The following is a 17,977-nucleotide window of genomic DNA, read 5'->3' as shown; positions in this document are numbered from 1 at the left end:
GATTGAAAAGAATTACTTAGGGCCGGTTTCACCAACGTGAGTTAAATTTAACTACAGATTAAAATAGACGTACACATTGTTACAATAATAGGTAACTAAAGTAACGAAGCATTTTAACCTATAGTTAACGTTAACTGGCGTTGGTGAAGTCGGCCCTATATAAATATACTAATAAAGCGAATGGCAAGGGAAATCCTCTCAAAAATGAATTTCTTTGATTTTGAATCGCCTGATTCCGCGATAAGTCGGTTTCCGATGACATTAATGAAATCGATGGTTTCTTTGCACCAAGGGCCTAAGGTTTCAAAGGCTAAACCTTTAAATATGTAGTTTGACGAAACAATGGAACTATATTTGCTATGTTTGCGAAGCCATTTCAGCGGCAAAACCTGAGACTGTTTTCAATACGTAACTGTCTGCAAGTGTATCTACAACAGTAACGTCCCAAACCAAAGGTTGACCTTTAATCCACGGTATTAAAGTCATCCCATCTGGGCGTTTTTCGTCATCCCGAGATAGTCCGTTTGGTTCTAAAGTTGAATTAACAAGAATAGAAGTCAAAGACCGGTTGATAATACAATAAATTTCAGTGTGTCTTGAAAATCTACTACTGCTTTTGGAACAACTTAGACCGTGAATGCCAATTTCGTCAACTTTCGCATTGCATTTGCAAATATGAGGTGTACAAAGATTACAACCCAAGCTTAAACCAATACAAACTTGGAAGGAAATGTTATCTAAAAGAGTACCAATATTAGGAGAAGGTATTGCATTTAACCAAGATCCTGATTCTCTGCATTGCAAAGCCTTAAAACGAGCCAAGTCCCTAGATGAATTAAAGATTAAGTCATTGGCAATTATTCGTTTGATATTGATACTCGTATTATCCCAATTCTTCTGAAATTGTGGAATTGTTGGTCTTTCGTTCTCATTTTCTACATCCCAGACCGTTAAAGCTTCATCATAATGGTGAATAATAAGCTCATTATCCACTGAATTTAGTAACTGAGAAACAAGCTTTTTAACACCATGAACTGAAGAGAGGAAAGCAAGGAGACAAATATAGGAAATGCGGCGAATTCCCAGTCCACCAAATCTAATCGGTAAAGTGGACTGACACCATTGTAAATCAGTTAAACGTAAATTAAGTATTCTTTCTAAAGAAGACTTTAAAGAAGAATCAATTGAATTAACATAATTAGAAAATTTCGAAAATGGTGTTGTTCTTAATAAAAAATTAAATTTTGGTATGAAAAGACTGTTCTTGATTAAAGTACAAGCCACGTGTCTGCTAAGAAATTCAGCTTTATTTAATAGTATATTATGATACTAGTTTATAAGAAAGCCTTTAAAGCACGCGCGACGAGTTTAAGAGTTTAACGTCGCAAGTGCTTTAAAGTCCCTTATAAACGTGTATCATACGCTATTTTTTTTATTATACCTGCACTACAATCTGGAAATTATAACAAAAAAAGGAAATTGAAATACCTTTTCCGAAGTAATCTGTATCATTAATCGTTGATATAGAAATAAGTCAATTGTTGTTGTTTCGTTGGTATTATAAATTGTGTATAAATGTCTATTTACCATTGTTCAAAATATAGGGGAATTTATTGTTACCTAAGCTACTTTAAAGCTTTAGCGCACGCATTTTAGTGTCAAAAACAGGGATTATGATTCAGGTATAATAAAAAAGATTTTCAACTGTCATTATAGTTTTTTCGACAGTGTTTTTGAAGCCTTGGTCAAAGATTGGAAAGCCTAAAAGAGATAAACTTCCTTACTAATAAATATGCTCACACTTACTACTACACTGCGCCGCAAAATTATCGCATAAAGTAAAAATGAACCGTAGTTTTTTGTATTTTACTTCTTCTGCGATTTCCTTATGCTGAATCTCTTATTTTATCGTATTTCTTTTGTTTAGTAGCAAAAATCGCCATGTTGATAACTTCTAAAGTTGTTTATTATGAAAAGTTTATATTAATGTTATTGGTCAATTTCGTAAAGCATTTTGATTGTGGATTTGAGAGACGGTTAGTCAGAAGTTTTGGTTCCTTCAGTCATAAATTTCGAAAATGAATCCCTACGAACGTTTAAGTTGACATACAACAGCCGAACGATGTGCACAAATTGTTGTACTAGCCGAAGACGGTATTAATCAACAAGATATTGCAAATGGTCTTGATCTGCACCAATCAACGGTATCTAGAGTTTTGCGTCGTTTCCACGAGACAGGAGAATACTCTAGAAGACCTGGACAAGGACGCAGACGAACAACAACAGCTCAACGGGATCGTTTTCTGCTTTTAGAGTCGTTGAGATACAGGACTCTGACTGCTCCAGCTTTGCAAGTTATGACTTTAGGAAGATATAGATTCCAAATTAGTGCAAATACTGTTAGAAGAAGACTAGCTGAAGACGATTTAAGGCCCAGGATACCAGCAAGGGGCCCACAGTTGGCAGCGGCTCGCCGAAGAGTACGATTGCTGTTTGCCCAAAATCACGTTGATTGGGAATTGGATCAATGGAGGTTAGTAATGTTCTCTGACGAGTCCAGATTTTGCCTGGATCAAAGTGACAGACGTGTCCAGGTGAACCGATGCTCAGGAGAGCGATATGCTCAATGTAACATTATCCCGAAAGTCAATTTTGGAATAGGTTCCGTTATGGTTTGAGCAGGTGTCACTTTCGACGCTCGCACAGAGTTGGTGGTGCTAGAAAGAGGAAACCGAAATGCGGCGACGTACATTACCAATATTCTGGAACCTCATATTGTCCCATTCCGACCATTTATTGGGATGACTTTATTTTTTATGCATGATAATGGTCGACCGCACGTTGCGGGAATAGTGCAGCATTATTTCCGTGAGGTCGAAATAGGGCAAATGCAATGGCCAGCAAGGAGTTCAGACCTAAACCTCATCGAGTAATTGTGGGATCCTACAGATAAAAGAGTTAGAAGGTTACCAAATCCACCAACAACTCTTCATCAGCTGTCTTTGGGTCTAACTCAAGTTTGAGAAGAAATTAAGCAAAGAGTTATACAAAACCTCATTTTAAGCATGAGACAATGTTGTGCAGCTGTAATAAAGGCACGGTGTGCCAACACGCACTATTAAATGTTAAATTTCTTTGTTTTCTCCGAATTTGGATTTTTTTATTTTTTTCTTTTCTTGATTTCTTTGTTGTGTTCTGATTATTGTAGTGTTTATTTTTATAAATCTACTTCTTTAATACTTTACAGTTCGAAATGTTGTAACTGGACATAAATTTGGCTCAAAAACACGAGTTTTGAAATTATGCGTTAATTTTGCGGGGCAGTGTATTTTTGATTGAGGTATCTTTACCTAAGTATATCTATGAAATCTCTTTCTCAATTCGTCGATATTAATTAAGGTAAAATTCAGGTAAAGAACATTAGTTTACTATAGCGGCTAGTAAATATTTTGCCCAACTAAACATAAATACTTTTTCACTTTCCTGAAACAGGATTATTATTAAAATGGATCATTCAACAAGGATGAGTGAACTTAATCAACTTACAATATATCTACGAGTATCTCAATTTTATAAACCAAGGATGGTCTTTGCTGGACAGATTTGTTCAGGCTAAAAGTGTAAATAAAGAAAAATCAACTGAAAGACTTCTAGAAACTGTGGAAGCTGTTAAAGTTCAAAAGAGAGGCGCAGCCCACTAACATTTGGCAATTTTGTACATACGATATTAAAGACCAAGAGTTTAAATAGCAATTTAAGGATTACAGGAATAAATTACAAATAATTACCACAATATTAATCAGACAATGATGTTGCAAAATAATTTTTGCGAATAAATGAAGAAGAATAATCAAATATCTTTATCGCAGCAGTAAATATTGCTTTTAAAAATCGATATGTCAGGAACTATCAGTTTTTAGATGGTACATGAGCATAAATTGTCGCAATCTGCAAAGAAAAGTTGAGTGTTGTTTTCAGAAATTGTTATGACGTCATTGCACGGAAGCGTAAAGCGCAGCAAAATAAAAATCACTAGAAATTGTTGTTTCTTTGGGAAAAATTTGTTAACCTATCAGTTCGTTCCGAAAAACTAAAAGTTTATGTACCTATAAATATCAGGTAAAAGCTCGTATGTTATTAGCTTATAGAAATATGTTTTTGGATGAAACAATTTATTCATTTATTGCATTTAATCAAAATTGTAATATAAAATAAACAATTAAAAAGTAGTCTCTAACCTAAACACAGTAGCATGAAGACTGCATATTGTGTGTTTTAAGATGTTTTAAGAACAGAGATTCAATTTTTAACACAGTTGTGGAACACAAATAATAATAGTACAGTTGCGGCCGTTGAAATCTCAGACAGGAAAGATTTAAACACTCTGTATAAATTCCGAAATTTGATTAGCGTAAACAGGATTTTCATCAAGGGTTATAAAGTCAGTGTCAGTATTTGACATATTATGTCAGAATCGCGCGTAACTTTTGAAATGCCGCAATTATCTGATTTGCAAAAATGTGTTTGACTGGGGGACGGTGTGAATATAAGAGCCATTGCGAGAGAAATTAATGTGGATAATGTTTGAGTGACATTTTGAGAAACGTCACTTTCAATACCATTTACAAAGCTAAAAGTTTGGCGTTGTCAAAGTGTCTGAGTTTTCAACGGCCGCAACTGTACATAGTTTATTTAACGAGTTCATGTGTAAATTGGGCTTTTTTTTGGCATGAGTGAGCCAGAGTCCATACGAGTGCCAAAAAAGGTCCAGTTTACACACGAACGAGTTGAATAAATTTTTTTGTTCGACGAGCCCCCTAAAGGCTCCAAATCGCTTAAAATCTTTAAAATTAGCTTCAAGTTTCGTTTTGACAAGTTGTGAGATTTATCAAAATCCGTTCACACAGGAGAAAATTCTCAAATTCTGACAGTGTTGTTAATTTTCAACAAATAGGCAATTCGAAAATGCTTAATGATAGAAGTAATTTAAAAATTAATTATCCTGAATTTTTTTCACAAACTGGTGGACCGATAAAACAGTTAAAGTCCCAACAATACAAAACATGGAACCAATTTCACCACATCACAACTTGCAGTTTTTTTATTCTCAGCCAAAATGATTCGAGACACTGCTACTCATTCAGCTTTTCCTTACCATACCTTGCTTTGATATTTATTTGGCAACACGTCGACGGTTAAGTTTAGTCATAGTCCATTCATGGGTGACCTTGGAATATTGCTGACTGTAGTTACATCAATAAAAAAAATGTAAGCTAACAGAGGCTTCTATAGATACTTACAATTAATTGGTGCATAGAGTAAATTTAAGAGACTTAATTTTTTTCTCGATTTATAAACATGTAAACGTATCATTTTATGTGATTTCTTATTTGTGGTTAATCAGTCACACATTTTTCTTTTTAAACAACAACTACCAACGTATGGTCACTGCGAGCCTGGAAAAAGCAAGACTTCTTTAGAAATATAAAATAGTTGATTTATTCTAAAGTACATAACATTTTTGGTTTACAATACAAAAATAGTCTGTTTAGAAATTAAATTTTTTGACAAAATTTTAATAATAACGAAGAAAACTGCCTCTCGCCGTACATTACACTTACAGTTACAATTAGTAGTGCACCCACTATTCATTGTTTGTGAATCCAAATTTGGTCGATGTTTGAAATTTTTTTCAAATCGTATATTTTTTTTTATTGATTTTTACTTTTCTTATTTTCTTCTGAATTTCCGTACAAAAATGAAAAACGAAAAAACAAGTAATCAAATTTATCACCAAATAAAAATCCAATCTAAATTACCTCCAATCGACACCTTCTAGAAATGACATTGTTCGAATGTAACATCCATAAAAAGAAATTCTAAGGATTCAAATCTGAGGATCTAGCGGGCCATCGAATAGGTCCGTAAGTACCCATTTATCGATCACAAAAATGATTATTTAAAAATGCATCCTAATGAAACACGATTCTGTTCAACACTCAAGTTGCTCATTTCGTTCGTATAATAAGTGCATGATATTTTGCTTGATTAAGATTAGACTGCTATCAATAAAAAACCAATAGACCCACTAGTGCATTTCCAAAAATGCCACACCACACGTTAATACAAATCGTCTTTAGATTTTTTTCCGCAACAAAATGATTATTTCCTCGGCTCCAGAGGTGATAGTTGTTTTAATTAATTAAGTGCACCATTTTTGCCGAAATTGTGTTCATCTGATCAAAGCATGCGACGGTAAAAAATATGATCTTCTCTTACCTAACTCAAAATGAAAATAAGAAAAATTATAAATACAAAATTCAATCCCATGCCTAGGGTCATTTCCAAAAAGAGCATGTACACTTGCTTTCAAAACTTTCACGTACACCTATTTTTCGCTGTATTAAATCAGGGATGTAATTAATCAACTCTGACATTTAAACTTTTGAAAAGTCAGAATGCCTCGACTGACAGAGCAAGACAAAGTTTTGATGCTTTCCAAATTAGAAGAGGAGAGGTCCAAAAGAAGGGACCGTGAGTAGAAGACCAATCATATTTTTTTTTAATTGGTGTCAATGTTATCTTTACCCTAATTTCAAAATTACCCGTTCACACTGCTTAAATTTTGCAAAATCGTTGTTACTTGATTTTGAATGTGTACGCGAAAGTTTTGAAAGCAAGTGTACCTTTCGTGGTATGTAGCGAGAAAATGTATGTTTCTTGAGAATATGTTAAACTGTTTGTTGAGATGATGAGCAATTTCTCGGGTAGACGTGTTTGGGTTTTCTTCAACATGAACCAAAATATTTTATTCCAAATCTTCTTTCTAGATTTCTTGAATCACCCAATATTTCTTAAATTCTGAACCAGTGTTTGAAATTTGTCGGCACTTGGCAATACCCGATCAAGAAAACGGTTTCACGGTTTCTAGAGTCGCAAAACTCTTGCACTACTATTCCCGCATTCAAAATATTTTGTGTCACGTCTACGCATTCTTTATTATCCATTGTAATGATGAAACGTTAAAAATTCTTGGAGTTTATTATCAAAAAATCAAATTATTTTGACAAATATCCAGAGTTCACTTAGTCATTTAAAAATAATTTTTTCTTTTGTTTACTTTGGTCACTTGAGTTTTAAATTTTTTACTCCTTAATTTCTTGACTTTTGTTTAATGTATAGTTCTTTGCATTTTTATATTAAAAATAAATAAAAATAAATATCGAATAAAAAAATGTACAATGCGTGACAATGCCATTTGAAAAAAAAACAAGTTGGTGTTCATCTGTCAAAAAATGGACCCAAAAAAAAAATTAATTTAGTCGGTATTGAAGTGTTTTCAAAATTGTTCAAATCGGTTAAAATATGAGCAAGATCATCAACGGTTTTCTGTCAGTCACCCGGTATATTATGCTCCTACCCTCTAACGAAAAATGTTTGCTAAACTCCTGAATTCAAGTGTTTCAAATGTACCTATGTACATATTCCATATGTTCCAAAATTAAGCGAAGACCATACTGATGAGCCTTCCAGTTCTACTTTACATCCGATTGTAAGTCATTGATATTCCAAAATATTTATTACATCTATGTTTGTCAACTGTTTCAAGACCAAATACAAATATGTTAAAAATTGTGAAAAATGTAATCTTTCAATCGTCACTTCAACTGTCAACTGTTTAACTTTATGAATACACCTTATTTACTTAGGAAAACAGCATTAATATACATATACTACGTGACAAAGAAAGGTAAACACCCTTTTATTGATCTTGATTCTCTTGTTGTCATCCTACGACGTCCAGTGCCCCTAGCCCTGTGTTCACGGCCTTCTGGATTCCATGCCTACAGATCTGCCAATTCTTCTGGCAATTTCTAAAATCCGCCCTCTTTCAAAGTCACTAAGCTGAGGAATCTGACCAAGTGTACGCACTCGCGGCATTTCTCGCCTTACAAAGACATTTTTCCAACAAGTTTTCTAAAATTCAAAAGTCAAAATTTTCAATGTAAACAAAATTTCCTTACACTTGCAATAACTGAACCAGCAGCACAAAAGGCAGAATACTGCATAGATAGGGCTGCAAATTTAATCATTTCTTATCTGACCCAAAACACATTTGCCCCCAAAAACTTATTGAAATAAAACTATAAATACTGGGTGTTTACCTTTCTTTGTCACGTAGTATGTTTTATAGAAAAGACTTTTTATAAATACTGTTCGTATTTATGTTAATTTTAAATAAAAGTAACCCAAAGATAAAAAGCTCAGCTGGTGTCCGAGAAACGACAGATTCTATACTTTTTCAGCATGTAATGCTTAGGGTATCGCTTCTGAAATGCACATATGCAAGTTTTTGAAACATCTAAATTGGCCTATTATTTCTCCATTATAATATTATTAAGTGAACCGAAGTAAGAAAATCTAGTAGGTACTTTAGGCCTAGATTGCCTTTTTGACAGCATATACGTCGTGGGTGAAGTCAAATTTGGAACAGGTATATTAATGATACGGTAAAATTTTTACAGCAACTGATTAATAACAACTTTGGTGAGTTAACAGGGAGCAAACGCAGAGATAATCAGTCCTTCATGATGTACAGCTATTCGTGTTGTCGAGCATTTCATCATGATCCAAAGTTGAGATATGAAGTCACGGTCGGTCCAGCGATGCAGTCCGTCGATGGAAGCTAAGATTGATTGATAGTCAACTTGTAATTGATTAAGTAGTGTAATTTTCTACAAGCTTCATAGAAATCTATTAGTCTTCTTATTCCTGCAAGTCTTGTAAGACCAAATATAAATATTGAGACAAAAACAAGAAATAAAATCTTACTACCCATCTGTTTCGTAAAAAAAATTGAAGAATTTTATTAGATTTAGCTGCATAATACACATTCCGCTTATTACCGAACGAAGTAAAACAATGACCTAAGTACCTCAGCTTAAGAAAACTCTATTATTGTATAGCAAATTTTCGGAGATCTGAAATACATGAAAAAGTTAATTAGGTATTTCCAGCAATTTGACATAAAGATCCAGTATCACGTAGTTGCTGCCTATAATAATTATAACGCTTAATCAATCCATTTTTGAATAAATTATATAGGCATTCCTATATACTTTTCGACTCGTTCATCTTGTTCAATTTAAACTTCCTGTTTTGACTACCTAAATGCAATTGGTGTTGCGTGTTAAAGCTGCCTTATTACCTCTTACAGATACACTTCTTTTTTAAAAATAAAGTAATTAACAGGCTACTGAAGGTAAGTATACGTGATAAAGATTGTTTAATGAAGTAAGGCGAATTGGTTTTATTACAGGTATTCTGTAGTAATAAGATTCTTTTTTGTAAATCAACTTTTTTGTATTAACTTGCAAACTTAATGCTGGTCGCCTAAATAGTTTTCGATCACTAACAAAAAAGGAAACAGCGAGACTAATCCGGTTTCTACTAGTTCAAAGATTAGCATATTAAAAAAATGTTATTCTCTGTTAGATATTTACTGAATGGTATTAAAAAAGACCAGTATTTCCAGAGGATGCTTATAAAAAAACCTGTAAACAATACAATTAAAGTTGAAATAATTAATAACGACTTCGCAAATATTCAGACAAACAAAAAATAATTGCTTTGGTTTTATTTTTATTATACCTTGACCTGACGCAATGTAATTCATATGATGATGCATTTTTCATGTTAAATATAATGCGCGTTCAAATGAAATGCTGGGCTGGGAAGGCGTTGGAAACCTTCAATTGTTGTGGTTTTTTAAAGCGTAGATTAATTGGAGTATGTTGTTTTCTTCTTTCTCTGCAATGTTTTACATTGAAAATAGAATAACTTAACGATTCCTATTCTCGAAGCAAATATCTAAGGGCACGTTTTGCTGAAAACAAACATGTTCAATTATGTCCCGATTAAACATAAACAAAGGTCATTCGTGTCAAACGGCGGGAAATTCAAACGTTACACTGTTCTAAACGGTTTAATTTTTCCAACGCTTACTCAGCCCAGGATTTCATTTGAACGCGCGATATAAGTATATTATTTATTACTATAGAATTGTTACATCATATTATAATTAAGTGTAGTAAAAGACTGACTGTTATTTTGAAAACAGAAGTAAAATAGGTATTACATATACCTAATCATTTTTCTATTTCACTATAAAACTTTTGGTCACTACATATTTATATTTAAAGGTTTGCGTTTCCCCCACTTTCGGCACCACTGGATGACATAGAAAATTGTAGTCTATGCTGTTGGATGACAATTTAGAATAATAGAAATTGACCTAAAATGCATTCACGTTGTTTATGCATAATGGGAGGCCATAGAAATTTTGCATTGGATTTGGTAATATGCGAGGATTTTTGCCAAAAATCAACAACATAAATTATTAATTTTTATTAGTAACTAATTAGAGTAAAATCTAGATTTGGTAGCGAAAACAGAAGTCATGTCATAATAAAAATAAGTTATCAGTGTCAGTTAGAACATAGGCGTCGGACTAGGTGGGAGAAAGTCACTACAAAAAAAATTACTGAAATTTTGCAGTTTTAATCTATATTTTCACCATCTTTTATCTCATATTTTCATGACGAACGTTTAGAAACAATTCGGGTACCTTTATTTCCAGCCAGTGTTCCTTAAATTGTCACCTTCTCTCTTTATTGGATGCTTTAGTGGAGTCAGACACACGTTACTTATACTTTATTGTAGGTAAACTTTCATTAGGACATCGCATTGCAGATAAGCAAATGAATTGCATTTTATTTTAGTGTGCTTGAGTTCGTAAACCTCTCTTATTCCCAATGCGAGTTATATTCACGAACTTTTATGAAAAAATAGACACATAATTGACGCTGACAACTTATTTCTATGGCATTAAATAAGTATTTCTTTGTCAACAAATTTGAATTTTACACCAATAATGAATTACTAAGAAGGTAAATAATAATATTAACAAAAATAAGTTTCCGCTTTAATATGTTGTCTGTTGTAAGGGCACTAAAGGCAAAAAGGCTCTGAAGACGGCAGAAAATTAAATCATCAACCAAGTGGAAACATTCATGTAGAATTTGTAGCGCATGCAGTATATTATTGTGGCATTGACATTTGTATGGCATTTCAAAGCAGTCTGGCCAGCTCAAGCTTTAAGTAAGCAATGAATTTGCTATAACAGTTTTTAATTTTCCAAGCTAGGTCTAGGTCACTTATTTTATGTAAAGAAAAGAAAATACTGAACCAAACAAGATAAGTATTGTTGTAAGTACCACATTCCGTTGTTAATTTATTAATAGATCGATGAAACTTTATGATGTGACACTGTTCGCGTTTGAAAATATTACAGATAAAAGCCACTTTTTCCCTTAAAATCAATCCACCCGTGTGTTAAATTTTACAACGATAAATAAAAACATTTGCAATTTCACTGTAAAGATATACATAAGAATGTTTATTGTTTTCAACTGTCATAAATTCTCATTTTTCTCGTTTGTAAACTGCCTCTTAACTGCCCTAAAGCAAAATGAGCAGATAACGAACCGTTGCCCTAGCTAGACAACGCATTCAACGTCACATTTCTAACAGGTCTTGAAAACTTTGTCAAAACTGTCAAAAGCAAATGCGAAACCATTTTTAAAAGATTTGGAAGCTTCAGGGACGTCGTTTCAAACAATAAAATTTTGCATGCAATTCGTTTCTGAGTAAATTGGGCTTTTCTAATTGCCCTCGAGGCCTTAAAACCCTCGCTACGCTCGTGTTTTAATCTTGTTCCTCGGGCAATTAGAAAAGCCCAATTTACACAGAAACTCGTTGCATAAATAGCTATTAATTGAATTCGAATTCTTAATTCTTTGTTTCCGATCCTGCAAAATATTTAAAATGCATTTGAGTGCAACTTTTCTACTAATACGAAGTGAAACCCAAAAATGTTAGCAAGAAAATTTAAAATGCTTTAAAATCATATTACTCGACTCCTATTCCCTATACCTAAATGAATGAATAAGAGGGTGGTTTCCCTGGCCAAGAGGATGAAGTTGCGTTCCTGAATTTGTCACTATTATGTGGCCCCTTCGGCGTTTTTCACATAAATCTGTAGTTTTCAAGAGAGTCTGGGTGAATACTTATCTTTGGGTCACCTGTATATAATTAATTAGAATATTATAGTTAGCTACAGTTGGCTTCAAAAAAACGGGAAATGAAATTTGGACCTAATCTGAATTGGAAATTTAATTTGTCAATTTATGTCAATTTGTGTCTGTTTGACAGTAGTATTTCTGACACATAAGCGCAGTTTTTTTAACCTAAATTCTAAAAAGCCGTTTCAAACTATAAAAATTTAATAAAATCTGACAGAACTTTTTCTGACAGTTCCCGTTTTTTTTTTGAAGCCAACCGTATAATTATTTAAAAAATACGTTCTTTAAGTCTTAAAAATATGTAATCTCAACAACAGTATTCTTTTGGCAAATTTTCTTGTTTGCTAAAATGATTCAATTCCAGTATAATACATTTTCAGAATACATAATTTGTTGATACATACTGATAATAAGATTCCAGATTTTCTAATAATTTATAATTAATAGTTTGAAGCGGGCAAAGTAATTATGTTGGTATATTTAAGTAATCATGTGCCAAAATTGATCACGACGAAATTATTTGTAGTTAATATTAATTAATGAAGTCAATAAATTAGATTATAATTGAATCAGGGGATTCAAAATCTAAGAAATTCCTTTTTGAGAGGATTTCCCTTGCCATTCAACGTGGAAACGCTGCAAGCATTCGGGGCACTTTTCCAGATTCCGCATTATTATCGGAAATTTTCGCATTGTAAATTAAAAATGTTATTTTATGATTATAATTAATATTTGCTTTTTTTATTAGCGATTTAAGACTATAAGTCCTAATTATAAACATTTATTTTTAACGAAACCTAAATTAGGATTTCATACAAACACTTAATTAAGAGTAATTTTTAAAAATGTGAATTAGGATTAAAATAATGTACCTATGCTAATATAAGTGTAACATAGAAGACGAAACAGTGTACAAAAAATGTTCCATATTAACTTCTACCAGTGGAAACGTTTGAATGGAAATCCCAAGTGCAGCATTAACATGGTGAAAGGCGTTTAATTATTTGTAACAAATAAAAAATTAAATTATAAGCTAACGGTTTTTAAAGTGTGATGGTAAAATCTAATCGAGGATCCATTATTTCGAACTCGGTGACACCTACTTACTAACAGAAATTTGAACATCTGTTATATTTTGGTATAAAGATGTATGTGTATTATGTGGGTATGCATATTTCGTACTCATTCTCGTTATGTCAAAAAGGTCTGACTGGAACAATTATTTTTAACAGTTTCATAATTCGTAATTAGTATTGTTCATTGACGTAAATTTCATGGATTTGAAAAACTGCTAAATTAAGTTCCGCAAGCAACTGTGATTTCTAAAAAACAACTATTCCTTTAGAATTTGCCAAAGTATCTACGATATTTACCAAATCAGGTAAAAATATCCACAGATTTCGTCTTCGATTCGTAAAATTACGTACTAGTTAAAAATATGTAGCAGTGATGCTAATTAAATGAGTCGATAGTGTGGTCATGGTGTCTGTCTAGCTTTTACTAATGCTCAGAAAACTGACCTTTCTAATTTTTGTAACGTTATTAACACATTTAAAATCCGTCTAGTCGTATTATCGTCACCGTGGACGACCTTCAACTTGAACAGCTTGCTGTTTTCAACAGACTGTATTATAATTTAATCGCGGTATATATTAACAAACCAGCTTGAATTCCTATTCATTTTCGATTCATTATGAGTATAAGTACATACATAATTCCTTATAACTAACTATAACTTGTGTTCAAATAGAGTCTTGTTACTCCTGTTACATACGCTTTAAACTTTAAACACTCTGTAAAAATTTTACAAATGAGTATGAATTTCTATTAAAAACTCGAAAAACAACATTATCAAATCAACAATATACATATTTGTTAAACAACAAGAAGAAGTTATGTTAAAACAGAAAAATATGTGATAAATAATTAGTTAGGTATAACAAATTTTGAATAGAAAGCTCAAATTTTTGTTTGGGTTCCAAGTAATAATAAAAGGTTGTGATGTTAATTCAACTTTAGAACCAAACGGACTATCTCGTGATGACGGAAAACGCCCTGATGGGATGACTTTAGTACCGTGGAATAAAGGTCAACCTTTGGTTTGGGACGTTACTGTCGTAGATACACTTGCAGACAGTTACGTATTGAAAACATCTGAAGTCTCAGGTTTTGCCGCTGAAATGGCTTGCAAACGCAAACATAACAAATATCGTTCAATTATTTCGTCAAACTACATATTTAAAGGTTTAGCCTTTGAAACCTTAGGCCCTTGGTGCAAAGAAACAATAGATTTCATTAATGTCATCGGAGACCGACTTATCGCGGAATCAGGGGATTCAAAATCTAAGAAATTCCTTTTTGAGAGGATTTCCCTTGCCATTCAACGTGGAAACGCTGCAAGCATTCGGGGCACTTTTCCAGATTCCGCATTATTATCGGAAATTTTCGCATTGTAAATTAAAAATGTTATTTTATGTTAAATTTTAATAAATAACTTTGTTTTTTTATTTTATACAGGTGTCCCAAAAATGGCGTACTAACGGTGTAGAAGAGATTTCCGTAAACGTCAGAAAAATGTAAAAAAAAAATCTATTGGACTTATTTGCTGATTTAGCGGTCTTTGAAAGTAGCTCTTAACAGGTCAATTATTTCGAAATATATGTATTAAATTGTCATGACAGCTACCTCTAATCGTACATATTATCACAAAGTACAAGATCACTCACTACCAGTATCTAATCCTACATAATAGAGAATTTAGAAGCTTTGGAAAACGAAAAAATTATTTTAAATCCACTACGGTAATATTGCAAGGTAATGATGTACGAGTATATCTTTGTTTACATTGTATCACCATTAATAATAATAATAACAATGATTGATGTTTTTGTCTGAAAAATGTTTCCCATATTTTTTTAATGTACATTTAAACATCCTCGATAAGGTAGTAAGTATGTAGTTAATACGCCAATTTTGGGTTGTATGTTGGTGATGCAAAAGTTGATCATTCTGATGACACTTCCGTGTTTGACAATAGACATACGGGTACGCGATTAGAAGAGGGGGTGAAAAATGCGAATTTACTGAATTAATTAAAAAAAACTGTATTTTTAACAAACTTACTAAAGTAAGTGAAAGTGAACAGACTATGATGAACAAAACAGAAAAAGAATTACGCATATCGGCATATCCATAGTTCAAATCCTGAGTTATGGTCTTGAGTTCATACAAAAATCCCTTAGAAAAAAGCACTCTCAGTTTTTTCCGAATTTTCCAATTTTCCGGGCAACTTTATTCGGACTATTACGAATATTAAAAAAAAAATAGCCAAATCGGTATAGCCGTTCTCAAGTGATGTGCTTACCAACGAACAACATTTCATTTTTATTTATATGGTCCCGGCCAAAAGTAAAGAAACAGATTAAAAACTGCGTGTTAAATGCGCGCCCTTGCGCACCCCCACCCTGTATACCTGCTCCTAAGCTTACTTAGGTTTTAGACAGAATACAAGACGACAATACGCATGAAAACTTGTAACCAGTAACATCTCCAATTTTTATCTGTAACGTCCTTTTTACATCAATATATTATTGTTGAAGTTAATTGTGTATTCACTCAACTGGTAATCGAAAAAGCTCGATTACTTCACAACAGACACTGTCATTCTTACAAACACCAACAATTAATTCCTGTCTGGGTACGTATTTTTGTTGCCAGCAACGTCGAATAAGTGTGGATAAGGGTTAATTTATCCCCATTATTTTGGACCTAATAAAAAGGGGTTTTCCGGACTTGTTAGATCCTTCTAATAACTCAGAATTTTTTTGGCAGCTTATATCGGGACCACCCTGTCTACGCTAAATAAAGATGCCTAAAGGTAAAAGTTTGTCTGTATTTATGCGAAAATTAACAGTTGATAAGTTTTAATCTGGAGAGTGACAAAATGATATTGCAAAGTAGTTAAATCTGAATCGGTCAGTTATTTCAAAAACAATTGCTTTGTACAATCAAAGAAGAAGCTTAGTTAATGTTCCGAAATTAGGAAGTCCTCGAAAAACCGACAGAACCACTGACAGAAAAAAAATAGGAATGGTGTCAAGGCAGAATTCATTTTGGGATGCAGTAAAAATAAAAAAGGAAATTGGACTTTATGGAAGAAAACCAGCAAAGAAACCATTAACTTCTGTTCAAAATCGAAGAGCCCGGTTACAGTTTACAAAAGAGCATTTGAATTGGACACCGCGCCAATGGAAAAACATCCTACTCTCTGACGAAACTAAATTTAACTTGTGCAGTTCTGATGGAATACAATGGGTAGGACGTCCGTCCAAGGAACGAAAGATTCAATCCTAAGTACACAAGAGGTACCATTAAACATGGAACTGGAAATGTAAAATTCTGGGGATGCTTTTCTGCTCATGGGGTAGGCTCATTACATCTCATTGAGGGTATAATGGACAGATTTGTTTATTTGCATATTTTGCAAGAACAAATGGTTCCGTTTGCAGAGGACAATATGCCCCTTCGATGGCCATTTCAGCAGGACAATGACCCGAAACACACATCAAATATCGTAAAGGAGTGGTTTTCAGCAGAAAGAGTGAACGTAATGAAATGGCCGGCCCAGAGTCCCGATCTAAACCCTATAGAGAACCTCTGCGACCACCTTCATCGGGCAATTGGGTTTGGTGGAGGCAGCACAAAGAGCCTGGAACAACATAACATCAGGGTATATAGACAAATTAATTTTTTCTATGCCTAGAAGATCTGCTGAAGGGATAAAAAATAATGGCTACTCTACATTTTATTAATAAATAATGATTATATAGAATAATTGTTCTTTACTTTTGATCTCATATAAAATAAATCAATTGATTATTCCTTAAACTACTTTTTTTTCGTAACGATTTCTTTTACTTCATCTTTCAGGTCCTTGACTACAATGTTTTTTCCTAGTTTGATTTTAAATAAAAGGCAGAAAAAGAAATAATACTTATTCTTCAACTATTTCTTTACTTTTGGCCGGTACTGTAGATTAAAGATTAGTATATTATATCATAAAGAGTAGAAATGAGTCTTTTTGTGCCAAGCCCAGAGATTGAAGACCGAAATGCAGTTGAGGTCGGCAACTGGGCGAAGCACAAAAAGACCTTGTACTCTGAGTACACTTCAATTTAAAAAAAAAAGCGTACACGTATTAAGGGCTACTGTAAATGGGACAATTAATTTAATCGTTTCCAAGAAAACGTATTTCTGACATTTTGTATGTCAAATGTGTGAAAATTGCTTTTATAAACTCTATAAATCTTTAAATTTTTCTATAAATTTATGAATAAAAGTTTGAGGTGTGTTTGTAGTATTTGGTAATGCTTGCCTAATAAATAAGGCAAAAAATGTACACACTTTAAAATCTCTGGAAAATACATCGATAAAATCCAGCTATCAGCAGATGTTTAGTTTCAGGTTTCTAAGTAACAACAATTAAAAGATAGGTTTATAATATGACAATTTAGCCAAAATTGGGTTCACTACTTGTACGCTTTTTTCCTTAATAGAACTGTACAGTACTATATCTTCAAGCGGGTCACAAAAAACATAAACTCATTTATTTTTCTCCCTTCAGTTGCATTAATATTACAAGCGCCGGTCAGACATAACCTATAATAATAATAATTAATTCTTCCTCTAGGGAAATTTTACCTTTGTAGCCAGATACTTTTCGTCATGAGCATTATGTAGCAATCATACACTTTTCGGAACTTTGGTAGAACTAGATTCTGCATAGTTTGCCACGATCTGAGTCAATTATTTTGTTATTCTCGAGGCGCGGAATG

At 33.0% G+C, this 17,977-nt stretch overlaps 2 long non-coding RNA genes across 2 annotated transcripts in view; both read left to right on the top strand.

Annotated features, from left to right (window-relative positions):
- The window catches only part of LOC138122666 (uncharacterized), a 326,257-nt gene that overhangs the window by 264,075 nt on the left and 44,205 nt on the right, over nucleotides 1-17,977 (top strand). The window lies entirely within an intron of this gene.
- LOC138122454 (uncharacterized) lies at nucleotides 8,370-8,838 on the top strand. Its single transcript, XR_011156509.1, has 2 exons — nucleotides 8,370-8,494; nucleotides 8,560-8,838. It is a non-coding gene; the product is annotated as an uncharacterized lncRNA (long non-coding RNA).

Source organism: Tenebrio molitor, chromosome 1, assembly GCF_963966145.1.
Source record: "Tenebrio molitor chromosome 1, icTenMoli1.1, whole genome shotgun sequence".
Taxonomy (NCBI): Eukaryota; Metazoa; Arthropoda; class Insecta; order Coleoptera; family Tenebrionidae; genus Tenebrio; species Tenebrio molitor.
The sequence above is the reverse complement of the archived record's forward strand: the minus strand, read 5'-3'. Positions and strand labels throughout refer to the sequence as shown.